This window comes from Engystomops pustulosus, chromosome 6, assembly GCF_040894005.1.
Source record: "Engystomops pustulosus chromosome 6, aEngPut4.maternal, whole genome shotgun sequence".
Classification (NCBI taxonomy): domain Eukaryota; kingdom Metazoa; phylum Chordata; class Amphibia; order Anura; family Leptodactylidae; genus Engystomops; species Engystomops pustulosus.
The window spans coordinates 102,822,447-102,834,968 of record NC_092416.1 but is presented as its reverse complement, the minus strand read 5'-3'; the positions used below and the strand labels follow the sequence as shown (position 1 = coordinate 102,834,968).

At 43.9% G+C, this 12,522-nt stretch overlaps 1 protein-coding gene across 3 annotated transcripts in view; it reads left to right on the top strand.

Moving 5' to 3' along the window:
- Window positions 1–12,522, top strand: part of CA11 (carbonic anhydrase 11) — a 716,291-nt gene that overhangs the window by 532,585 nt on the left and 171,184 nt on the right. The gene's annotated exons all lie outside the window — the stretch shown is intronic.

Below are 12,522 nucleotides of genomic sequence, written 5' to 3'. Positions count from 1 at the left end.
GTGCTGATTATAATCCCTTGCAAACATGCCTTTGAAAAAAATGCATATTACCTTGTATATAGTAGGTTAAATATGCATCACAGATCAAAACTGGAATAATTGTGCAGAAGTATTAGTGTAAACATGAGTAGTGCAGCTTAATAAGTGCACATGAAAAAAAGCATCTTTTAACCAGTTTGCGATCTGAGTCCGATATATATCGAATGCTGAGTGCAGGGACTTGCGACAGGGTGACAAGTGTATGGGGCGGGTTGGGATTGCAAGATGACACCCGCCCACTGCCATCACAGGACCAATTTGATTGGTCCTGCAGTGTTGATCACTGAAACTGGCCAGTGGATACAGACTGGCCAATGACAGTGAAGTAAGTCATGCCATATCATGCCATGACTGATCTATGTCATGACAGATCATCCCATGACAGATCATGTCATGACATATGTAAGTCAGGAGAGAACCGTCACTCTCCAACACAACTATTCTAAATTTGTTGGTGTTGGAGAGATACATGTGATCTGTCCTGTAGGTACTGTTACACAATCACTATTAAACCCCCCTCCAATCATCTGTTTTTTTTTTCTTGCATTATTTCCACCACTGTTCACTTTTGTTCTGATTAAGCCCTTACTGCACCATGACAGCGGGGAACATTCTCGTGAGCTTGTAATTCGTACAAAATGACGCTCCACAACATCATGGAGATTGCACAGCTCAGAAGCAGTGCCCTCCGTGCAGGAGGCCGGCTGTATGTTATAGATCCCAGGTGTTTAACTGTCTGGACACTGCAATCAAACATGACCACAACACCTAAAGGAGTTACCCACCTTTCCGCCCGGTGGTACCTTGCCAGGTACGAGGTGCTGCTCATCTCCACGGCAACCCTAAGGTCCAATAAAGGGGCAGGACCTAGCATTGCCAGTGTCAGCTTATATGTATGCATAAGCTAACTGTTCTAATATACTGCTAAACATCAGGTATTTCTACACTGTAATGAGATCTCCTCTCAGCCGTCTTTTTTCTAAACTAAATAACCCAAAATTTTGTTGTCTGGCCTTTTAGTCCTGTGACTTTTATAAGGGCAAACTTACCCCTTATCTTGAGAATCTATTCCTCTCTTGATACATCCCATAATTTTATTTGCTTTAGCAGCAGCTGCCTTGCTCAGATCACTAAAATTAAGCTTACCATACACCAATGCCGCCAAGTCCTTTCCAGCTCCAGTATTACCAAGTAATTGACTGTTTAGAACATAATTATACTTTTTTATGGCCGAAGTGCATAACTTTACATTTATCTACATTAATCCTCATCAACCATTTTTCCGCCCACTCCTCCAGCTTCCACAAATCCCTCTGCAATGCTATACTATTGGCCACAGTTTTAATTCCTTTACATAGCTTAGCATCTGAAAATATTGAAGCTTGACTGTGTAAACCTACTACAAGATCATTAATAAAAATATTCAAAAGAAGTGGCCCCAATACTGACCTCTGTGGAACTCCACTGGTTACATCAATCCAATCTGAGAATGTGACATAAATGACAACCACTCTGTTTTGGATCACTAAGCCAAATACTTACCCAAATACACAGATTTTCCCCTAGTCCTGTTAGGGTAGGATTTAATATATCCTCTTTTAGTGTGTGTTGGCTGTGTTTCTAATCAATAAAGCATATTGTAACGGATAATGACAGTAAATAAAGTAGGAAAACAGAGTGGCAATCACCGGAATAAAAGCAGAAGACTTTATTGCAAAAATAAATCCAGGAAAGGGGGGATGCACGCCACGACTAGCCTCAAACACTCTCTCAAGCCTCACTCCCGGGGTGCACACTGAGGCAGCGGGTCAGCGTCTTGGTGAGATCGTGGAGCTGTGAGTGGCTGATGTAACGCTGGAGAACTGCGACACTAGAAGGTTGGTGCCGGTCATCTGTGTTCTTCTATCATTTGAAATATTGTAAGGGATGACTCAGACACCTGCTGTTTCAAGTCTCACTTATGCTATTGCCCGGGGCAAATCAGCACTGAACAGGCTTTATTTGGTTTCACATGTATATATAGGAGAATACTAATCATGACATTAGAGTTCCCAGCTTATATAGTCTCTTAATTGGAGAACTTCCCTGCTGTCACACATTGGGGGAGATTTAATTACCCGGTCCTGTCGCGATCCTGTGGTGCGTTGTCTGACGAGGATTCGGGTCAGCCGCAATTGACTAAGATCGTGCGCCCCAGTTCCTGCATCCGTCGCTTCTGCGCCGAGGTCCACCAGAGTTCACCAGCTTCTTCCCGGTGCTTGTAAGTGCAACACATTTGCAAATGTTAAATCCTGCGTGTTGTCCGAATCTGTTGGGTTGTCTGAAGGCCCGCACCCTATCCCCCCACCCCCCGCGATTTCTGTCACCTGCAAGCCAGCACCAATGTGCTGAAATCCAATCGCGTACGACAAAATCCCGTGTCAGTTCGGCGCAAAACGAAAATGTGCTCGTGGAACCTGGAAATGTAAGTTATGAATTTATTTGGGTGCTATGACTATCTGCATCAAAAGTAGAGAATTTAGAACGTTGAAAATAAGGAATTTTTCAAAATGTTTGCCAAAATTGTTTTTTTTTTCATAACTAAACGCAAAGGATTTCATCCAAATTTTTAAACCAATTTGAAGTCATGAGAAAACAATCTCAAAATCTGCTGGATGCAGATGGAACACTTGATGACCCTCATGATGATGCATTTCCGATCACATGGCTGGAACCAGGAAGTACCGCATGCTATTTAAGGAGAGTGTAGCAGACTGACGAAGCCTGACCCGTGGGCGATATGCGCGGGGTCTTTTCTCCCACATCCCCGCTCTGCCTACTACTAGGTAATATTCTGTTTACTGTATTTTGATTTCTTTTGGCATTCTACACTGCTTAAGCCTCTACGTACTTATACATTGTGATTTTTTTTGCTGAGATTGTCTTATTGGCTTTGGATGTTTGCACAATTGCAGTGTTATCTTTATATATTCCTAATTATTTGATTACAGGCAGCTGCTGCCAAAGCAAATAAAATTATGGGATGTATCAAGAGAGGAATAGATTCTCATGATAAAGACATAGTTTTGCCCTTATACAAATCGCTGGTCAGACCACACATGGAATATTGTGTACAGTTTTGGGCACCAGTGTATAAAAAGGATATAGTAGAGCTGGAACGGGTGCAGAGGAGAGCAACCAGGATTATTAGGGGAATGGGGGGATTAGAATACAATGACAGATTACAAAATTTGGGATTATTCAGTTTAGAAAAAAGACGACTGAGGGGAGACCTCATTACAATGTACAAATACCTGAACGGACAGTACAAGGATCTCTCCAAAGATCTTTTTATACCTAGGCCTGTGACCAGGACAAGGGGGCATCCTCTACGCCTAGAGGAGAGGCGATTTTACCATCAACATAGACAAAGGTTCTTTACTGTACGAGCAGTGAGACTATGGAACTCTCTGCCGCAGGAGGTTGTTATGGCGGACTCTATGTACATGTTCAAGAGAGGCCTGGATGCCTTTCTGCAGAGAAAAAATATCACGGGTTATGGGGATAAAACATTTATTTAATTCTTAAAGGTTGGACTTGAAGGACTTGCGTCTTTTTCCAGCCTTATATACTATGATACTATGATACTGTGACCAGGGTCTATGTATGGGATGTTAGGTAATTTTCAGTGGTCTGGCACTTTTTTTTTCTATTTTTAATTCTGATTATATTTAATAAAGTTTATACCATCTGTATTCACACCCACTTTGTTCTGTCTGAGAAGCTTATAATCTTATTTGGGGTGTGTTTAACTAATTTTTGTATACTGCCCCTACACTGAGCTTTAGTTGGACCAAGACACCTGTGGCAAAGTCTAGATACTCAGTGCAAAAGTCCAGTGTGCCTAGGACTGGGGCAGACAAGATTTGCCAGCTTAAGGCTGTGAAATGCACCAATCCCCTCCTGACTAAAGGCAAATGGGTAGGAGGCAATTCAGTCAGAAAGGAGGAGCATCAGGCTGGAGGCAGCAGACCTTATCCTAGGCCTGCAGTAGCTAGCCAGTCCTGGAAACAAGTGAAGAGGCTTAGGGCCTCAGGGCAGGGGCATATTCTGGACTGCCAGCTTTATTTCCTCTGTGTCAAGTGTCTGCCTCTGGCTGAGAAGCAGTGGCCTAGGAAGATCACCTTCTCCTGGCAGTACTGGAGTTTGTCTCCTGAAGCTCCGCAGCCCTTCTGGAACACAAAACACATACGGTCAACAGATGCATCCTAGGTCTTTTTCTTGACTGGGAATGGGTTAAATCATCATTGGGCTATCAGGGGAGGAGTCCTACTTCAGTTCTACCATGAGAGGAGGTAAAAGTACTTGCTGATGTCCTCGTCCACTACCACCCTCCTAGTCCCATCCTTATGTGGGCGTCTCCGATCCCTAGAATGTGGCCACTCACTTTAGTCACTTCAGTAATGTCTCCTTCCCGCTAGTTGAAGCACGCACACTTGAGCTGGGCTCATCCGGCATCGGAACTTCTACCGACCCTGGTCTCTTTTCCCTATGTACGCAAGTCTGGCAGAGATGTCTCTAGTCCGTTAACACCTTTGGTAACAATCCGTTACAAAACAGCTGGCAAAGCGAACTAGATGTACTTTACACTGTCAGGTCATCCCCCATGTGTCCTAAAGCTGTAAACAGTTCCCATGGAACTCTTCCATGACCATTTGCATCTCCGCTTTATCTCATCTAGACATATGGGATTCTCTTAACTATCTATAAACTTCTGGCCGGAAAGCAGTATCTGAAACAGAAGTCAGGTACCCTTGTGTTGGTTTTTAGTCAAAAAGGAACAAATGTCAGTCATAAGCTCTGTCATACAGTTGGTGGGCTTGTTCTTGCATCATCAGCACATGTGGCATAAACAGGGCTTGTATCACAAGCAAAGTCCTTCAAGTCTTTTAGGCTGCCAGCTCTGTCTCCCCCACTTTTTGTAAACACTTATACTTGCAAGGTCACTGTCTGTTCTGTTCTAAGCATAACACAGACACAGTATTCCAAAACAAGCTGCGCAGACTTCTGCCCCCAGAATCTAACCCTCATTAACCCTTTAAACTCCAGAAAGCAGGTACCAGAGACATTGTAACACTTTGTGATATTCACTTGTGGCTGGCTCTTATTCCAGACACTTGTCAAGAATCCCCAGCTGCTAAACTTCAACAAAAACCAGGTGTATTCTACAACTATTATCCTCAACTAGCCTTTATGGCTGCCAACAGAGTAGAGTCATATGCAATTCACTTTCAGGGACTTGGAAAAATAAACTGTCCTAAGATGGCCGCCACTGAAGGATGATAGGGTGTGTCATCTTCTCTAACCACCAGATACAGGTGTGGAGTCTGCATTCCAGGCGCCATCTTTTTCTCCCGAGTAAAATGTAATAAAATCTCTTATTCTCAAATTCTCTCAACATCAAAAACTTTGAAATGTCCCTTATCACCTGTCTCTTTCTCAATGGGCACTCTGAAGGATTCCTGTCACTCCGTCCTGACCGTCCGTCAAAGCCAGAGACTCTAAGTGTCTGTTTGCAAATCTGATCAAGTTTTCTCACTTGTACAATCATCAGATTCTCCGACACATCCCAAAACCTTCAAACCTTCACAACTACTTTGCTTTTCATCACAATGCTACCAGCCTTTATGTTTCATTATGTCAACTTTGCACTTTTCCAACTGTCCTACTTAACTTAACAACCTTCTGTCTACTTACATAAGCCTTCTGTCTATGCATCTTTCCCTTTCCTGCTCTGAACGATCTCTAGCAGGCCAGTGGTTCCCTCCGGGAGGACGTCCTTTCTCTTCTGAGACCGCAGCATCATTTATACCGAGACCCTTACCGCTACAGCTGCTCACCGGCATAAGGGCTGACCTTCAAGCTCACCGATCACCAGTTACAGAGACTTAGCTCAGTGTGTGACATTTAGAGGTTTACCAAAAGGTCCCCTTTAATGATCTCAATCCTGTTCGAATTCCTTGTCAATTTTCCTGACAAAATCCCTGACATATTATCCACTATCCTGGCCGCCTGTATCAGAATCCCAGACGCTTGTCCCGTGTCTCCTTTTTCAAAGTCCCAGACACTTGTCCAGTGCCTGCTTTTCCCTGCGGTCTCTCTCTCCATTCCTCTTAGTATTTTGTGTGACCTTCGAACGTCCTCCCCCTCCCTTTCTGTTCTGGCTGAACAAAGCGCTTACACACAGCAGCCAAGGAACTTGTTTCATTTTCACACAGAGATGTCTAACAATTCAGACCCCAAGCAGGACACCAGTTGGCTATACATATTTATCCTCCAATCCCAGCTGTCTACAGCCACAAGTATCACCACCCCCCGAGCCACAGGCAAGTAACAGGTTAACATATGTAATCTGAAACTTACCGTGATCGTGAGTTGATCAGTCCCAGTCAGGAAGCGATGATCCCGAGGCTGCAGGCAGTGCCGGAATGAGGGGGCATCCTGGTCCTGCTTCAGAGGGATCTCAGCAGTGCCTCCAACTGTTAGGGTAGAATTTAATATATCCTCTTTTGTTGTGGGTTGGCTGTGTTTCTAATCAATAAAGCATATTGTAAGGGATGACTCAGACACCTGCTGTTTCAAGTCTCACTTATGCCATTGCCTAGGGCAAATCAGCACTGCGCAATCTTTATTTGGTTTCACAAGTCTATATAGGAGAATACTAATCATAACATCAGAGTTCCCAACTTATCTAGTCTCTTGATTGGAGAACTTCCCTGCTGTCGCACATTGACGTCATCATAGTGCATTTCTGAAATTCTTTAGCCTTGATGTTTTGGGTTGCGGTCCACGATGCCGGCACCATCTTGAGTTCATTGTTTCTATTACAGCACTTTTTAGGAAAATAAGCCTAGTAGAAATGACAGGATTTGATCTATTAGATAGGTGTACTTTACCAGTCCCAGCAGTCTTATTTTATGAACCAACCTTTTATGTGGCACTGTGAAAAATGCCTTGGAAAAGTCCAGATATAAATATCCAAAGCCTCCCTCAGGTCCAGTCTGGAACTTACCTCCTAATAAAAGCCAATCAGATTGGTCTGACAGGACCAATCCCTGTTATGGTCATGTGTGCTCCTGCGACCTTCCTCCTGTGTGCTTCTCTATGCCCCCTCAGCGTTGCAGCAGGCTCTCTCTAACCTGTCCGCGATCCAGCGCTGTCTCCTGCTTTCCGACACGTGAGTCCCCGCCTCCTAGGGCTTGCCTGCGCTGGCTTCTCAGGTTTAAAGGCCCAGTGCACCGCTAATTGGCGCTGCCCACCTGCCAATCTAGTAAATAGCAAGCCTCTACCCTCATGCCCCACCAGATCTTTGTGCCTCAATCAAGAATGTGCAACCCTGCACAGCAGTAGTATACACCAATTCAAAATATCAACAACACACTAGAGTGAATCCAACAAACAAAAGCAAAGTTGTGTGCCACTGTTAAATTAATACAGAAAACATGAATTTTATTTTATTAGAACACACACCTAAACACAGACAATGCCATAAAAACACTAAGTGCATACAGTGCAAAATCGTATTATTGATACTCTGATAGGTACAATAACAAAACCCCTCCTGAATGGGTAGCATAAACCAAGACCAACCCAGTAGAAATGTAAACAAATTAAAAGTGCATGTGCATATAACCAGCTGACATAAAAGTATTGGAAAAGTAGACTGGTGCCTAGAAAGAATGTTCCTCAATGAGAAATAGATCATATGAGAAAAATTTCCATTTTTGGGGGGCTTTTGCCTTTGAGAACATTGTCCCAGTTTATGCCTATAAGGTCTTCCCTTAGTTGCTGAAAATTTGCCCTCCTGAAGTTCAGAGTGTTGGTTGCCCCTCCTCTATTCCTCCAAATCAATGATATTATGATCACTATTACTCAGGTTCCCCCCAACCTTTAATTTTGATACCCTATCAGGTCTGTTGGTCCAGCAGTACCCCCTCTCTTGTTGGCTCCAGGACCAGTTGTGAAAGGTAATTGTCTTTTTCCCTCTTCTTCTCTCCACCCATACGGACTCCATATTTTCATTTGCGTCACTGATACCATCTCGCAAGACAGGTTTGAGGCAAGAATTCACATATAAACAATCCCCTCCCCCTTTTATTATTTATATGATCATTTCTAAAAAGACTATAACCATCTAAAGTAACAGCCCAGTCATAGCTACTGTCCAGCCATGTCTCGCTGATACCTACTATATCATAATTGTGCTCCAACAGTAAGAGTTCCAGTTCCTCCATTTTCTTTGTGAGGCTTTTGGCATTTTTGTACATATACTTTATATGGTTTTCCCTATCCCTATTTCTTTTGTTCTTATTCCCCAATCTCATTCCAGCCCCCCTTCCTCCTCCATGGACTATGACTCTTCCCAGCGCGCTATCTACACTGTCTTTTTTGCCCTGCACAAGTGAAGTTGCCCTCCCCCAGGTCTCTAGTTTAAACACTCCTCCAACCTTCTAGCCATTTTTAACCCAAAACAGCTGCACCCTCCCCATTGAGGTGCAGCCCATCCCTACGGTAGAGCCTGTAGCCGACAGAAAAGTCAGCCCAGTTCTCCATGAAACCAAAGCCCTCCTTCCTACACCAACTTACTTTACACTTGTGTCGTTGTCTACTTGGACAATATCCTGGTGTTCTCTTCTGACCTGGAGTCTCATCAGGTCCACTTACTACAAGTTATCAGGCACCTAACGGCCAATCGCCTATTTGCCAAACTCAAGAAGTGCCAGTTTCACTAGAAGAGTCTTCTTTTACTCTGATATATCATCTCCAACAGGGATGTACAGATGGAACCTACCAAATTGTTTGCAGTACTTCAGTGTCCTCACCCAGTAGAACGTTGTGCTATACAGAGATTCCTGGGCTTCGCTAACTATTAGAGGAAATTTCTACCACATTTATCCTCTCTAGTCTCTCCCATTGTGGCCTTCCCTAAGAAAGATACTAATCCTTAGCACTGGCCTCCAGCGTCTGAAAAGGTGTTCTCTTCAGAAGTCCGCTTTTGCCTCTGCTCCTGTTCTTACATGGCCTGATACGGAGAAACCATTCCAGCTGGAAATTGACACCTCCTCAATGGGAGCTGGAGCAGGGACCCAAAGCCCGAATTATCATCTGCGAGTTCTTCTCCAAGAACTTCTCTGCGGAGAGAAATTACTCCATAGAAAACCGAGAACTACTGGCTATAAAATTGTCCCTGGAAGAGTGGTGCTATCCAGAAGGAAGGAGCTCGCCATCTGATTTGCGTATATACGGATAACAAGAACATCCTTTATCTCTAGGCTGTTCAGCTACTCAACGCATGCTCGCTGGTCACTCTTCTTTTCTCGCTTCAATTTCCTGATCAACTTTTGTTCAGCAGAAAAGAATGTCAAGGCTGATGCCCTCTCTTGCGCCTCTGATATTATTGGGGAAGAACCAACTCCTCGTCATGTCATTCCTCCTGAACGACTGGTTGTTGCCACTCCAGTGGACCCTCGGCAGCTTCCTCCTGGAAAGACCTGCGTCCGACCCGCTCTTCGGAAGAGGATTTTAGCTTGGGGACACTGCTCTCGTGTGGCTGTGCACCCTGGGGTGCAATGCTCTGTCACTTGCATTTCCCTTTTCTACTGGTGGCCAGATCTGTTCAAGGATGTATGGGGTTTTGTGGGCTCCTGTGCCTAAAACAAGCAATCTCATCTCAAACCAGCTGGTCTTCTCCTGCCATTACTGATACCCAGTTGCCAGTGGACTTACATGGCTGTGGACTTTATCACGGATCTTCCTCCTTCCTATGGTAATACTTTCATCTTTGTGGTAACAGACTGGTTCTCCAAGAGATCCCACTTTGTGCCTCTGCCAGGTCTGTCAGCAGCTCCATGTCTTCGACGCCAGCCTGTTCTTCCTCCATTTCTCCAGCTACATGGGCTTCCTCAGCACATCATCTCAGACCGTGGGCTTTAAATTTGTTTCCAGGTTCTGGCCTGCTCTGTGCGGTCAACTTCAAGTAAAACTGGTCTTCTCTTCTGCGTACCATCTGCAGTCTAATGGACAAGTTGAGAGGGTTAATCAGCCCCTGGGCTGCTATCTCCGCCATTTTGTCTCTGCCCAACAGAACGACTTGACAGGCCTTTAGCATATCATGCAGGTAGACCACAACACAGGTATGTAGCAATTCTCTGAAAATGTCATTGACAAACTCGAGTATTGAAGGCGGTCTTCCATTCATCGCCATTGTGAACGCGGATGAGATTATACGCCCCACATAGGTATAATTTGGTGAAGACTTCGGCTCCATATAAACGGTCAAAGAGTTTCGTTGTGAGAGGTAGTGGGTAGCGATTCTTCACCGTAACTTTGTTGAGATCGCAATTTTCTATGCATGGACAGAGTGAACTGTCCTTCTTGGCCACCAAGAAAAACCCAGCACCAGCAGGGGAAGAGGACTTGCGTATGACGTATGAGGCAGGGGCGCACACGTGGACCATGGGAACCGTCGCTGCAGTGAGGAGAGTGACCCTGCAACCGGGCTGGTGTGGCACAAAGAGGCATAAGTCTCAGGAGCACCCTTAACATCAAGAGTATAACAGTCAACCTACAGTTTGAGCAAATTATAGGCAAGTACCCCACACAGGGGGGTAAGTAGAGGGTAATAGAGCAGCTGATATAACAAAACAGGTGATAAATTATTGGCACCAAACTTAGAGGAGCCCCATGTATTGGTGAAATTAGTTTAAGAATAACAAAACAACAAAAGGCAAATAACACATGTCAGCACAGATTGGACATGTTGTACAAGGATACGTACAGGTACATTTAAAATGAAGCTATAATATGCAAGAGGAATAAGGAAGCCAGGGAGAATTTAGTTCAAGGACCCGTTATAGCATGGCGATTGGTGGACCACAGCTGCCATATTTGTAAGAGGGAGTGAGCTTTTAGAAATCCATAAGCAAAAAGCCATCTCGTAGCCATAAATGTTATTTATTTCAGCTATCAGTTCAGCCCTGGATGGGAACATGCAGGATTTCCACTTCCTAGCAATTAATATTCTAACAATGGTTAATATCTTCCCCAGCTGTTTTTTGTTGTGAAAAGTGAGAGGGGGAATTCCCATTAATATTAGTGCCAGTTGTGGTGCTGGAATATTTTCTGGAGAAGTTGAAAACTTCAGATCAGTAAGGCAAAGCAAGGGACATCCCCAGAAAATGTGTAGTAGTGTACCTTCCTCCCGCCTCATCTCCAGTGTGTTGTTCCTATAGTACCAATGCAGTTATAGTTTTTAAGAGGCCTTCACATCACCTTAGCTCTTAAGCACACCATGGAATATGCCCATGGATTTGATCCAGCTATACAGGGATAGTGTGACTCCAAGTTCTCACTCCCACATTCGTAGGGGGTATGAGTAGTAGACAGACATGCAATCAGTAAACTTAACATAGAACTATTTCAGTCTCCTAACTTTGTGGAACATCAAGGATAGAAGATCCCTATTGTAATTGGGCTTGGTTGTCAGTCTTAATATTTGGAAATTTGGGACCTGGACATATCATAAGTCATTGTCTGCAAGAGAATACTGATCCTTAAGTTGGCTAAATGTCAACCATCAAATTGTAAACCATACACAAAACCATATGTCAGTTACCAAAACTCAAATCTTTGTTCGGTGTATATAAATCCATTTTCAATAGAGACTTAAAAAACACAAAGGTGTCATTTACCCCAAAGAATCTTAAGCGGGACTGAGACATATGATAATGTCCTCAAGATGTCCCCTTATAACTCACATCCAAACCACTACCAAAAAATATATACTTGGAGGAAAATGACAACAGGAGGCATATAATAATGTGATATATTATTAGTATTTTTGTGTTCTTTTATTGTGTGCAGCACCATTCTTGAATATGCATAATATAAGCCAAGTAGCCAACCTATAACACAAGCGAATAGCCCTGGCCTATGAGAGACTCCTCTGTGTAAGAAGCAAGCAGCGCATTGAAACCATGCCAAACCCAATTAGGTATAGATAGGATAAAAAAATATTTTTTGTGTGTGCTCACCCTTCAGTAGAGACGTCCCGATCAATGGCCGTGCTGGATGCGAGGGACTCCTGGTCTGGATCCAAGGTGATAAGTAATGATGATTGAGGAAGGATTAAAGGAAATCCGCACAGGCAATTTGTTTGAAGATAAAAAATTTTTGTAGAGCTTTATTGGTTACATATTAAAAACTGTGACATCACGATAGAAAGAAAGGCAGGTCATAGGTGACGCGTTTCGGACAAAAATTGTCCTTAGTCATACCCATAAGAAATCGTACTGTGAAATACCTTTTATGCATTAAGGGAGAGACGCCACCGGAAGTATGGTGGGGGGTGGGAGAGGGGTGTGTCAGGTAGAGGAGTCACATGATCGCTAGAGAAGGATTTGTGTGTATTCAGCCGTTACTGGATGCATGAAGTCTGGGCAGAGG